The following is a 12394-nucleotide window of genomic DNA, read 5'->3' as shown; positions in this document are numbered from 1 at the left end:
CTTACTAAAAGAATACAGGGTGCAAGGTAGCCTGTAAATGGTTCATCTCCCAGGCCCCTGCTTGCAAATGTTTCACCTCCCAAGCCCCTCCTTACACTTGCCAAGGGTACCAGAAAACGTGTCACAGATTTGGGGTGCATGGCTAGGCTTAAAAAGTCCTTGTGGCTGTTAGCTTAGTTAACACCTATGAACCAATGGGCATCCTGCATTTTTGCACCTACTGAAAATGAGTCTTTAGTTCAAAAATCAGTCTCAAAGGCCTATTTTTAGCAAAAAAAAAACAGTTGGAAGTATAAAGCTGATTCTCCTTCTCCATCTTCTTTTATTGTCTATTACTCCAAAAGTTGTTGGATAAGGGGAATGATAATGTTTAACTGAATCTTTTGGGATTAGAAACGTTCCCATAAAGGATAGTATGGATTAGAAGTCTGTATTGTACTGTACCTATGCATACAATGTTAAACGCTCAGCTCTGTCATTATGCATGACCAAAGTTCTTGAACTGGCTCAGTTTTCCCACAAGCAGGGTGACTAGGACTACAGGAGGGGAAGGAAAGGACGAGGAAAGAGGCAGGTGGAGTTATAAAAAGTCATAGGGACTGGAAATACTGCCCTGCAATTACCCCCTCTGCTATCCTTTATACCTGATCATCTTTATTTTTTCCCTGTCTTTTAGTTTTAGAAGTTGGCCTTTGATCTGGTGCCTGTAAAACTTGTTAAAGAGGACAGTCTTCGAAAGGTGGTTTCTGCTGTATGTCGGTGGGAGGGGTGAAGAAGTGGGACTCAGCCCAACAGGACTTACTAGAACAGCCAGCTCATTTAACTCCACAGGGTTCAGACACATTCTGGCAAAAATGTCACATACCAACACCAGTAAATGGATAACTGCCTTATTGATTAAAGTATCCTTGTGACACCATTTCAACGATCTTTTTTATGCCCGGCATCTTTTCTGAGAGTCCCCATTCCCTTCTCTCCTCTCCTGATGCTACCACTGTCCTCTTAGGAGTACGGTCTTACCCTGAAGGTGCTGAAGATTAATAGAATGCCTGCAATATAGCTTTCAATCGTTTCTGCATCACCATGCTGTAAGCACATTTTATTTAAATGTGTTAAAGGGGTGGAGCACTGATCACAATGGAACAATGTTCTCCCCGATTCTTTGGGCTTGCCTTCTAAAACCAGCACACATCTGGAAGCTTAAAGAAGGCACAACTCTTCTTGACAAGAAAGGCACCTACAATTTATATCTTTACACAGGACCTATCACCCACCTTTGTAAAGGTTCTTATAATGGACTACTCAGGAACTAGAGACAGCTTGTCAACCAAGCTTTATTAGCAACAACAATGTACAAGCTGAACAGAAGACAAATATGTTTTACCTCCAACAAGGCACTTATCTTTTCACAAAAATTCTTTATAATCAAAACTCTGGGAACTCGGTTTGAAAATGAGGAATGTGAACTTTTTTGCTCATCAGTGAACATGTCTCAGGCAAATAAAACTGAAAGACATCATTAGCCACTGCTTCTTTTATCCAAGATGGTAGCTTGTGTCCTTACATAGTGTTCGGCCCACATCATTATATCTACACAACTCAGTGAACTTGGCCGATTCAGTGGAATTCAGCCTGTCACAAAAGGAAATATTGCCAGCCAAGCTATCTGGAATTTTGTAAATTAAAAATTAACTATCATTAAAGGGATTGGAGTTTTCTGTGGCTACATTCTAACCTGGAAAAAGCGAAAGATTATATGCCATTTGGGAATATTAATATGATTTACACAGAAGTGTGACAGAAGGAGATACTGTCAGCCAAGCTATCTGGAATTTTGTAAGTGGTTGCGTGTCATTTGTGAATAGCAGCATGGGTCATATGCCTGTGTTACAAATGTATTTGAACAGTATGTCACATTGTATAGACGTGTGCTGAAGACATATTTTTTTATATACACTATTGCAACTGTAAGAGGGGAGACTGACATACAGGAGATTAACTTGCAAAACTTCAGAAGAATGGTTGAGGTTAAGTTACTTTATAGCTGCGCCATAAACAAAATATGTTATCTCTCAGTTTCAGTACAGTAACAGACACAATGTCTAGAACTAGAAGTGTTTTGTATCGTCTTGAAAGAGCGATAATTACTAGCCTAGAGATGTAGAAGTGTTTTATTGTTTTAAGACTTCCAGGATCTGCAAACATCTGAGGAAAAGCCTTTGTTTATTTATTTTTACAGGTAGATGCTAAATGCTTCCGCAATGATTGTTTTTGAGCCTGGGAACTGAAGTCAGATGACAAGAAGTGATGTCATGCTGCAAGTACCCCAGCAGCAATATTTGAGATATTAATTTAAGAACTCTCAGAGACAGACAGCGCATTTTATATTTTATCTTTGACCTGGCAGCATCAGCAGGGAAAACCCACTCATCACATCTGTCTTGCCTGGCTCTAAGTCAGTTAACTAGGGTACAGTAATTTCTTTTAGATCTGGTAAGGAATATAGTAAAGATTACTTTAGATGTTTTCTGTATTTGAGACTGTCCTGCAATATTTCCTGTGATTTTGAACTCTGAAGTTACTGTGATGATTTACTGAGTACTTTCTTTTTCTATTATTTATTATTAAATATATTTAAACCTTTCAATTGTGGCTGGTCTGTCTAGAGATATTTAAGCTTTTAGAGTACTTGGATATCTATTTGGTGACATTGTGCAGGCTACTCCTAATAGTCTTGCTGTTGGTCAAACTACCACTTGGATTAACAGTAACATTACACAGTAAGCTTGGACACCCTTTGTTAAGGGCCTTGGAGTAGCTGGTGGCAGTCTGAACTACCTTATAGTCTGGGCAAAAGGGGGCACAGCTAGTGAACCTGTGCCAGCCTTTCCCAGGTGTGTGTGTGTGTGTGTGTGTGTGTGTATCAGCTACTTGGGCAGGGACACAAAGCACTGGTTTGACATAGAGGGTACTGGAGGTCTTGGCTTGGCCACTCAACTAAGATCTGAACCCTATAGCTGTGCCAGTGGGGAGTCTTATTGGGGATTTGTAGAAAGAAACCAGTCCCAGAATAACTGTGGTCTTAAGGGAAATTGCACTTTACTGTGTGTGTACTTGTCATCCTCCCAGGGTGTACATCCCTCACTGTTGCTAGTGGTGAGGATTGAAGCTCCTTGATTACTGGGCCAGTGCAGGGGCATCACACAGCCTATAACTTTTTTCCTGTAGGTAAGAATTTTTACTCAGACTCTTTATTCATACAAAGAACATTAGAACATTACATGTAACATGAAGTTCTACACAAACACAAATACGCATTCAAGCTCACAGAATGTAAACATAACAGTAATGTTAGCAATTTTCTCTCTCTGAGAAACATATTTACTATCTTTTTGCTACCATTTACAATTGTTAAAAATTTCCATTTACAAACATGCACAGATATTTACGGTTTAGTGTTAAGGATGACATATGTTAGATGGAAATAAAGCTGCAAGCACAGAGTGATTTTTAACCCTTGTCAGTGAAACAGATGCAGCAGTAGGTCTTTTTAAGGTGGGCTATTAGTATTTCCTCTAAACTCAGTTTAATGTATGTGCTTAGGTCATGAGAAATCAGCAGTCTATTCAACCATTTTCAAATAGCTTCTACTAGTGAGTGGCAGTGTAACGTAAAACAGCTCTTCCAACAGTAACACTTTCTTTAGAGATATTAAAGAACCATGTTTACAAACTGTGTATGCTGTATAAGTAATATACCGTTCTTGGTTAATAAACTCGGACCAAACCACTGCCATATGGACAGTTCTCTGTGTGACTAATAAGCAGGGATTTTTGTATAACAGGCTTTTATTATGTAAGAAGAAGAAATACTGTTATCCAGCCATATCAACAAATACTGTTTGAAATTGTTAAATGCTATTTTTGAACAAAAAAGAAAATAATTAGATTTTCTCCAAGGTTTATATGCAACATACAATTCTTCAGTGCCTGTTCCTGTTACATGATTTAGCATTGCAAACTGTAAATTTAAAATCTCCTGTAAAATCTGTTAAAAGTGGAGGAACTCTTAACATTATGGAATAGAGCCTGAACTTCTGAACTACACCAGGCATATATAGGTGGTGAAAAATCAAGTCAGCACAGAATTAAAAAAAAAAGAGTTTATCTGGTGTCAGAGAAGTATACCTTTATAGCAGCTGTGAGAGACAAACTGCTGTAGAAATGTTTAATCTTACTCTGAACTGAGACCATGATCTTAGCAAGATGCACTCTGTAGTCTGTAGTGTGGCAGTTAGAGGAGAGGATTAATGCTCAGAGCTGTTAATCAGCTGCTTCCTGTACCCACAATATAAGACCTAGTTCTTTCCATCTCTGCCTACATTGTAATTCTGTGCAAGTTATTTAATTAAACAGTGCTCCCAGGTCGCTTCTGAAAAGGAAGTGTGTGTCAAGGGGGATTACTGGGTTAAGGAATGTCGTAAGTGATAATTTAATAAAGATGTTTCTCATTTAAAAAAAGAAATGTCTACAAAATGTTTTGCAAGAAAGTTTTCCGCAGCTAATTATATCTTAACACGGTGCCACTCAAAAAAAAAATTCTGGGTAAGCTAAATACAGGCAGCCTGTGGAGTTGTCCAAACAGAGGTTGGCATAATGCTTAAGGTGTTTACCTTATAGACACAAGGTGCAGGGTTTGATTCTCACATGGGGTAATTGGCTAGACTTAAAAGGGCCTGTAGGGGCAGTTAGTCTAGTACCAATCTATGAACCTAAACATATAAGCAGATTATACCTGGTACCTTTTAGGCAGCATAGCAGGATCCAGGAGGCAGATTGAGCAATGCTAAGTCACACTACAGAGAATGCATTGCTCCCTGACATACCATACCAAGTACTCTTCATTACTGAAGATTAATGCACTGCTCCCTGATATACCATACCAAGTGACTCTTCATTACTGATGAGTAATGCACTGCTCCCTGACATATCATAACAAGTAACTCTTCATTACTGATGAGTAATGCACTGCTCCCTGATATACCATACCAAGTAACTCTTCATTACTGATGAGTAATGCACTGCTCACCAATATACCATACCAAGTAACTCTTCATTACTGATGAGTAATGCACTGCTCCCTGATATACCATACCAAGTAACTCTTCATTACTGATGAGTAATGCACTGCTCCCTGATATACCATACCAAGTAACTCTTCAGTACTGATGAGTAATGCACTGCTCCCTGACATACCATACCAAGTAACTCATTACTGATGATTAATGCACTGCTCCCTGATATACCATACCAAGTAACTCTTCCTTACTGATGAGTAATGCACTGCTCACCAATATACCATACCAAGTAACTCTTCATTACTGATGAGTAATGCACTGCTCCCTGATATACCATACCAAGTAACTCTTCATTACTGATGAGTAATGCACTGCTCACCAATATACCATACCAAGTAACTCTTCATTACTGATGAGTAATGCACTGCTCCCTGATATACCATACCAAGTGACTCTTCATTACTGATGAGTAATGCTGCTCACTGACATACCATACCAAGTAACTCTTCATTACTGATGAGTAATGCACTGCTCATCGATATACCATACCAAGTAACTCTTCATTACTGAAGAGTAATGCACTGCTCCCTGATATACCATACCAAGTAACTCTTCATTACTGATGAGTAATGCGCTGCTCCCTGATATACCATACCAAGAAACTCTTCATTACTAAAATAAGATAAAGAAATTCCTTGGAACTAACCATTCCTCTCATCTCAGAACCACAAATTATACAGTAAAAACACATGGAGGTACAGACACATGGCAACAATGGAACAAAGCTGAATAAAATAAAAGTTATATTAAAACTTTTATTTTATTGAGCTTTGTTGCCATGTGCCAGTACCTCTGTTTGTTTTTACTGTGCAACTCTTCATTACTGATGAGTAATGCACTGCTCACTGACATACCATACCAAGTAACTCTTCATTACTGAAGAGTAATGCACTGCTCCCTGATATACCATACCAAGTAACTCTTCATTACTGAAGAGTAATGCACTGCTCACCGATATACCATACCAAGTAACTCTTCCTTACTGATGATTAATGCACTGCTCCCTAACATACCATACCAAGTAACTCTTCATTACTGATGAGTAATGCACTGCTCACTGACATACCATACTAAGTAACTCCATTACTGACGAGTAATGCACTGCTCCTCGATACACCATACCAAGTAACTCTTCATTACTGAAAAATAATGCACTGCTCACTGACATACCATACCAAGTAACTCTTCCTTACTGATGAGTAATGCACTGCTCACTGACATACCATACCAAGTAACCCTTCATTACTGATGAGTAATGCACTGCTCCCCGACATACCATAACAAGTAACTCATTACTTATGAGCAATGCACTGCTCCCTGATATACCATACCAAATAACTCTTCCTTACTGATGATTAATTCACTGCTCCCTGACATACCATATCAAGTAACTCTTCATTACTGATGAGTAATGCACTGTTCACGATATACCATACCAAGTAACTCTTCATTATTAATGAGTAATGTACTGCTCACGATATACCATACCAAGTAACTCTTCATTACTGAAGTTAATGCACTACTCCCTGATATACCATATAGAGTAACTCTTCATTACTGATGAGTAATGCTGCTCCCTGATATACCATACCAAGTAACTCTTCATTATTGATGAGTAATGCACTGTTCACGATATACCATACCAAGTAACTCTTCATTACTGATGAGTAATGCACTGCTCACGATATACCATACCAAGTAACTCTTCATTACTGATGAGCAATGCACTGCTCCCTGATATACCATATAGAGCAACTCTTCATTACTGATAAGTAATGCTGCTCCCTGATATGCCATACCAAGTAACTCTATTACTGATGAGTAATGCTGCTCCCTGATATACCATACCAAGTATCTCTATTACTGAAGAGTAATGCACTGCTAACTGACATACCATACCAAGTAACTCTTCATTACTGAAGAGTAATGCACTGTGATGCGTTAGCTGCACACAACAGTTGCAGCAAAAAAAGGCACTTTAGGTAAATATAAAACTACAAAGAATGCCATCAAGCCATACAGAAACTCTGCCCTTAGACTCACATTAGCTCACTGTTATGTTACTAGGGACAGCAGCTGAGTGAATAATCTGGCATCTCAGTAAAATTCTCCTAAGTGCCCCCATTAATTATTAATATGGGTTCTGTCTGAAGTCCTTTTCTGAGTCAGTGATCTACATCACTGGACAGCCTGCCACCTCCCCCCAGTTACTGAGTCCAGTTCCTTGAGTCAAATTTGTACAGTCTGTTGTTCCTCATCTTTGAACAGTTACAGCCAAAACTATACTTGAGAGAGGCAAACAAGTTTCCTGCACAGTATTAAACCCTTAACTATGGGGTACTAAGAATATTGAACACCACACTGATGACTAATTACTGAGAGGGTTGCTTATTCTTAGTTTTAGCACATTTTTTGAAATTAAAATTGGTATAAAACTGATTTTAAAATTAAAAACTAGACAGACAAAACTTTTTCTCTTATCTAGGATACCAGCACAGTGCATGGTTTTGTCTCCTCACAGCAAGAGGTTCCCTGGTTTGATTCGTAGTTGGAGTGTCATCTATGTGGAATCTGCACGTCTTCCCTGTGTTTGTGTGGGCTTCCTATGGGTGTTCTGGTTTCCTCCCACATTCCAAAGACATGCAGTAGGTGGACTGGACATTCTAAACTGGCCATAGGTATGAATGTGCAGCAAGTGTGTGGTGTGGAAGAACCGTGATAAAGCTAGTCACCTGGTGGTGTAAACCCTGGCTCTAGATGATTGCCAGTGTTACTCGACCCCATGTTCAAAAGAGGGGAAAAAGGGATTGTAGATGGATGGATAGGATACCAGCACAGTAATCTGGCTAGTACAATAATTGTATTAGCTAAATAATTACTTTGTAGTTTCCCATTAAACTGAATGAGAAATGGAACCCTGAGGTGATGGGTCATGCAATTCACTAATGTAACTTCTTACCTCTACACTTCTAACATAGTAACAGGACATGGGTATCCAATCCTGATCTGCTACTATGTACATTAAGAACCTGATCTGGTAGCCTCTAGTTGTCTAGATACTACCAAAATAAGAAGATCTTTAAGGGGTAGTTTTCTCATGCTGGTATCTGTTTCCCCCAAAATTACACTTAAGATTGCTTGGACACCTGCAAGAAACTTGATACATCTGTATTTAATTTATTTGGTACATCTGCTAACAAGGTAAGTCCAATGGACACAAGTGTCCTTTTTCAAAAGTGACCTGGCAGCACTGTCTGTTAACAATACACACTGCCCACAACATTATTTGGTCCCATATTTCATTTATTTATATATTGTTTAGGCTGGCTCAGCCACAGAATCTTGAGCAGCAGGTGCCTGCTATGGCCATTTTAGTTTATGTTTTGGCGATTTCACATTGTGAGTGATCACCAGAAGTGGCTACAGGTTTGAGGGGCAGTTGGTGAATGAAAGTAAAACAGCATTTAGATGATCACAGTAAAGTGAAAATTGCTATGGTTTGGAGGGAGAGGGGATAGAGAATACAGGTCTGTGAGCAACAATCTGAAATAAATTACTGTGTCCATTTGTCCTTTGATTTATACTGCAACATAAAATCGAAGGAGTATATATTTTGGAGGTAGGGAGACCGGCTGTGTGTGAAAGCACAAGGGAAGTTAGATGATCACAACTAAAGGCTAATTGATAGGCTTGTCAGGGACAGTGTTTATGAGCAGCAAGTTGAAATTTATTATGCAGGCCACTATGCTTTTCACGATCTTCATAATCATACATCAGAAATGTGCACAGAAAGTGGCTTATTGGGGGGGGGGGGGTTAAGCTATGTGTGAAAGTGGATGGCATGTGAAATAATCATCGATATGACTTCTTGGAGGGTACTGTTTATGTATCCAAGAACAAAAGGTTGAAATACATTAAGCAATCATTCTTTCTTTCATATTCATCACAATCAAACAACAGAGGTGCACACACGTGTGTGATATCAGAGTAGTTATGTGATTACTGTTAAATGATCATTGATGTAGCTTACTTGGGAGGGCAGTGCACATGCAAGACAGCTAAAGTACATTACACTTGCCATTTTATTTAGTGAATTTCATCTCAGTTAAAAGTTGTGTATCTACTCAGACAGGGTATATTCCACAGGGACAGCATATGTGATAGGAACTGAAGTTAGTGTTTGTAATATTTCAGAAACACAACAAAGATGCAACCCACATTTTATATGTCAAATTGTTACTTTATTACAGTTTACAGCCTATTTAATGCAGATGTCTTTCTATTCAGTTCAGAACAAGCTATCACCTTTTTTCATTTTCGCAAGGGGCTGAATACATAAATATATAAAATCATAAATATATAAAATCATAAATATATTTACTTATAAGAACTGCAACCATTATTTGTCCAAAAAACAAAAATTGTGCTGGAAAGCATCATTTTATTTTTTTCTGGAAGTTTGTTAAGTAGGGTAGTAAACTGACCCTTAGCAGACCCATTTCATCCACAATGTGGATTAAAAAGTACAAGTTGTATAAGTGAACTTACCATAACAGTAGATCTTTGAATAGATCCCTGCCACAGCAGCATAAACTGTATGGGTTATATCCTGCCAAAGATAAGACAACTAGTCAATATTCACTTCCTTATGGCACCTTCCATGTGTCCGAACTACTGAAAAGGTTGAAGAAACCTGCATAAAATCAGTAGGTAGGGCACCAGCTGTTTCTTGTCACAGAATACGTCAGCCTAGCGCCCAGAGAATAGATGTATGCTGGGAGATATATATATATATATATATATATATATATATATATCTATATATATATATCTATATATATATATCTATATATATCTATATATATATGGGTCCCCTTCACATTGCAGACACTTCAAAATGCTGAATTTCATATGGCCGAGACCATATGATCGACATATGAAATGCCAACAATGCAGAACCGGCATCTCCGTACCGTGCGGAATGGAAAGATTTCCATTCCTGCACTGTAGTGTGATCTCGGAGTTGGTATATTTAAGTTACGGTGGTGTGGGGGGCAGAGCCCTCCATGGGGGGTACAGGGTGGCTTGCCCCCCTGCTAGCAGTGTTTAGCTGTGAGATCTTCAGACTGTTTCCAAGCCAGCAGCAGTGACCTGAAAAAAACAAAGGACACTGGTCAGCTAGGAGAGGCTTAGTTTGAATAGATAAGTAAGAGATGTAATAACCTGGAATAATGTATGCTCCTGTGTGTGTAACACATAGCGTTTGTTCCAACAGTGAGAGAAAAGAGAAAGGGATAAGGTGGGAGGGAAGGAATACTGCAACAGTGATCAGAGGACATCTACTGTTATGGTAAGTTCGTACACAACTGTACTATGTCCTGAGGCTACTGTTGCAGTATTCATAACAGATGTATGATTCCCATAGTTGTAGAGAGAAAAGGGTGGCAGGCTTAAAGTGAACAAGAATAGTCCAAGAGGCCAGACAGAATTGCTCAGGCAAGCATGCCCTGGACCTGGAAAAAGCATGTAGCTTATGTTTAGTGAAGCTGTAGACAGATAACCAGGTAGCTGTTCTAAAATGGAGCTCATATCCACCCCCTTGTAGAAGGCACCAGATGAAGCCACTGCTTAAGTGGCCATGTGGGTAAAGTCTTTCCATGGTGTGAGTAGCAGAAAGAAATAGGCTTTAAGATCAAGGATGCAATAGTTTGTTTGGAAACTGGTTTTCCTAATCTAGAATCCATGAAGGAGATGAACTGTTGATCTGTTTTTCTGATGTAAAGGTAAAACCTCAATTGCCTGTGAATGTCTAAAGAGAGTAAGATTCTCTCCCCTTTATTTTGGGGATTGGGGAAGAAGGTAGGCAGGTTGACTGCCTGGTTGAAGTTTACCTCACTAACAATGTTCGACATGAAAGAAAGATTGCCTCGAATGCTTAGCTATCTTTGAGGAAGATGAGAAATGAAGAAAAGCCATTAGAGCATGGAGTTCAGAGACTGTGTGGGCTGATGTCAGGGCTGGGAGGAGCACTGTTTTCCACGTGCAGAAACTGAAATTAGCTGAAGCAGCCAATTAAAATAGGGGTAAAGTGAGTTTATCCAAAACAAAATTAAGGTCCCATGGTGGGGTGACAGGCTTCCATAGGGGTTTAATGTGAAAAAACCCTCTCAGCAAAAGCTTAACCTCCATCCTGGACATGGGTGGGGTCTCCAAAGCTATAAAAGCATTAATGGCAGATAAATGAGCCTTAATGGAAGAGTAGGCCAGCCCCAAATGTACTAAGTCACACAAGTATTGAGTACAGTGGGGATGTCTGACAGAATTAGTTGGAGTTTGTGCTTAAGGCACAAAACTGAGACCCTCTTCCATTTTGCTGTGCAAGATTTCCTGGTGTTGGGTTTCCTTGTTTCTTGTAGAACCTGAACAACCTCTTCAGAGAAGATGTGCCTTGCAAGGATTAAAATCTTGTCATTCAGAGAGGTAGACTGAGTGAGGTCAGGTTGGGATGAAGGAGCTGCCCTTTCTGTTGAGTAATTAGATCTAGTTATGGAGGGATTCTCCAGAAATTTCCCTTTGATAGGAGAAACAGGGGCAAGAACCAGTGCTGTCTTGACCAGAAAGGTGCCAGAAGCAGGAGTTTTGGAGATTCATTCTGGGCCTTGAGTAGGAGCCCTGGAAGCAGAGGCAGAGTGGGATATGCATAAAATAACATTCCCTGTCCACTGGAAGTAGAAGGCAGCTGTCTTCCAAGTTAGAGATGATGGGCAGCTTGTGCAGAAAAGTTGGAATATATAAAGTTCTAGGGAAGCAAAGAGGTCTATCTGGGGTGTTCCCCCCTGAGAGTGATGGATTTGAAGACATCTGTGTTCAGAGACCATTCGTGATGGTCCTCCATGTTCCTGCTTAGAGAGTCTGCCAATACATTCTGCTGAGAGGGAATATACATTGTTCTAAGTGTAAGATTCAGCTGAGAGGCTAGGTTCCAGATCTCCTGTGCTACCCTACACAAGGGGTAGCATCTTGTGCCTCCCTGGTCATTGATGTACCACATCACGGTGGTGGTGTCCGTGTACACCAATACAGTGCCTGGATTCCAAAGATATGAGAAGGTCTGTAGGGCTTGTAGGAGTGCCCTCATTTCCTTTATGTTGATGTATTCCTTCACTACATGGGCAGGCTATTCTCCTTGAACTCTGTGGTCTGCTGTCTAAGCCCCTCCATGCTTTGTCTGACATCTGTAAACAGGACTTGGTTGTG

At 39.7% G+C, this 12394-nt stretch overlaps 1 protein-coding gene across 1 annotated transcript in view; it reads right to left on the bottom strand.

The window, feature by feature from the left end:
• The window catches only part of LRP8 (LDL receptor related protein 8), a 1993970-nt gene that overhangs the window by 1210835 nt on the left and 770741 nt on the right, over positions 1 to 12394 (bottom strand). The gene's annotated exons all lie outside the window — the stretch shown is intronic.

The sequence above is a fragment of the Protopterus annectens genome, chromosome 10.part0 (assembly GCF_019279795.1).
Source record: "Protopterus annectens isolate FY-2018-M chromosome 10.part0, PAN1.0, whole genome shotgun sequence".
Classification (NCBI taxonomy): Eukaryota; Metazoa; Chordata; order Ceratodontiformes; family Protopteridae; genus Protopterus; species Protopterus annectens.
This window is presented reverse-complemented; position numbering and strand designations above follow the sequence as displayed.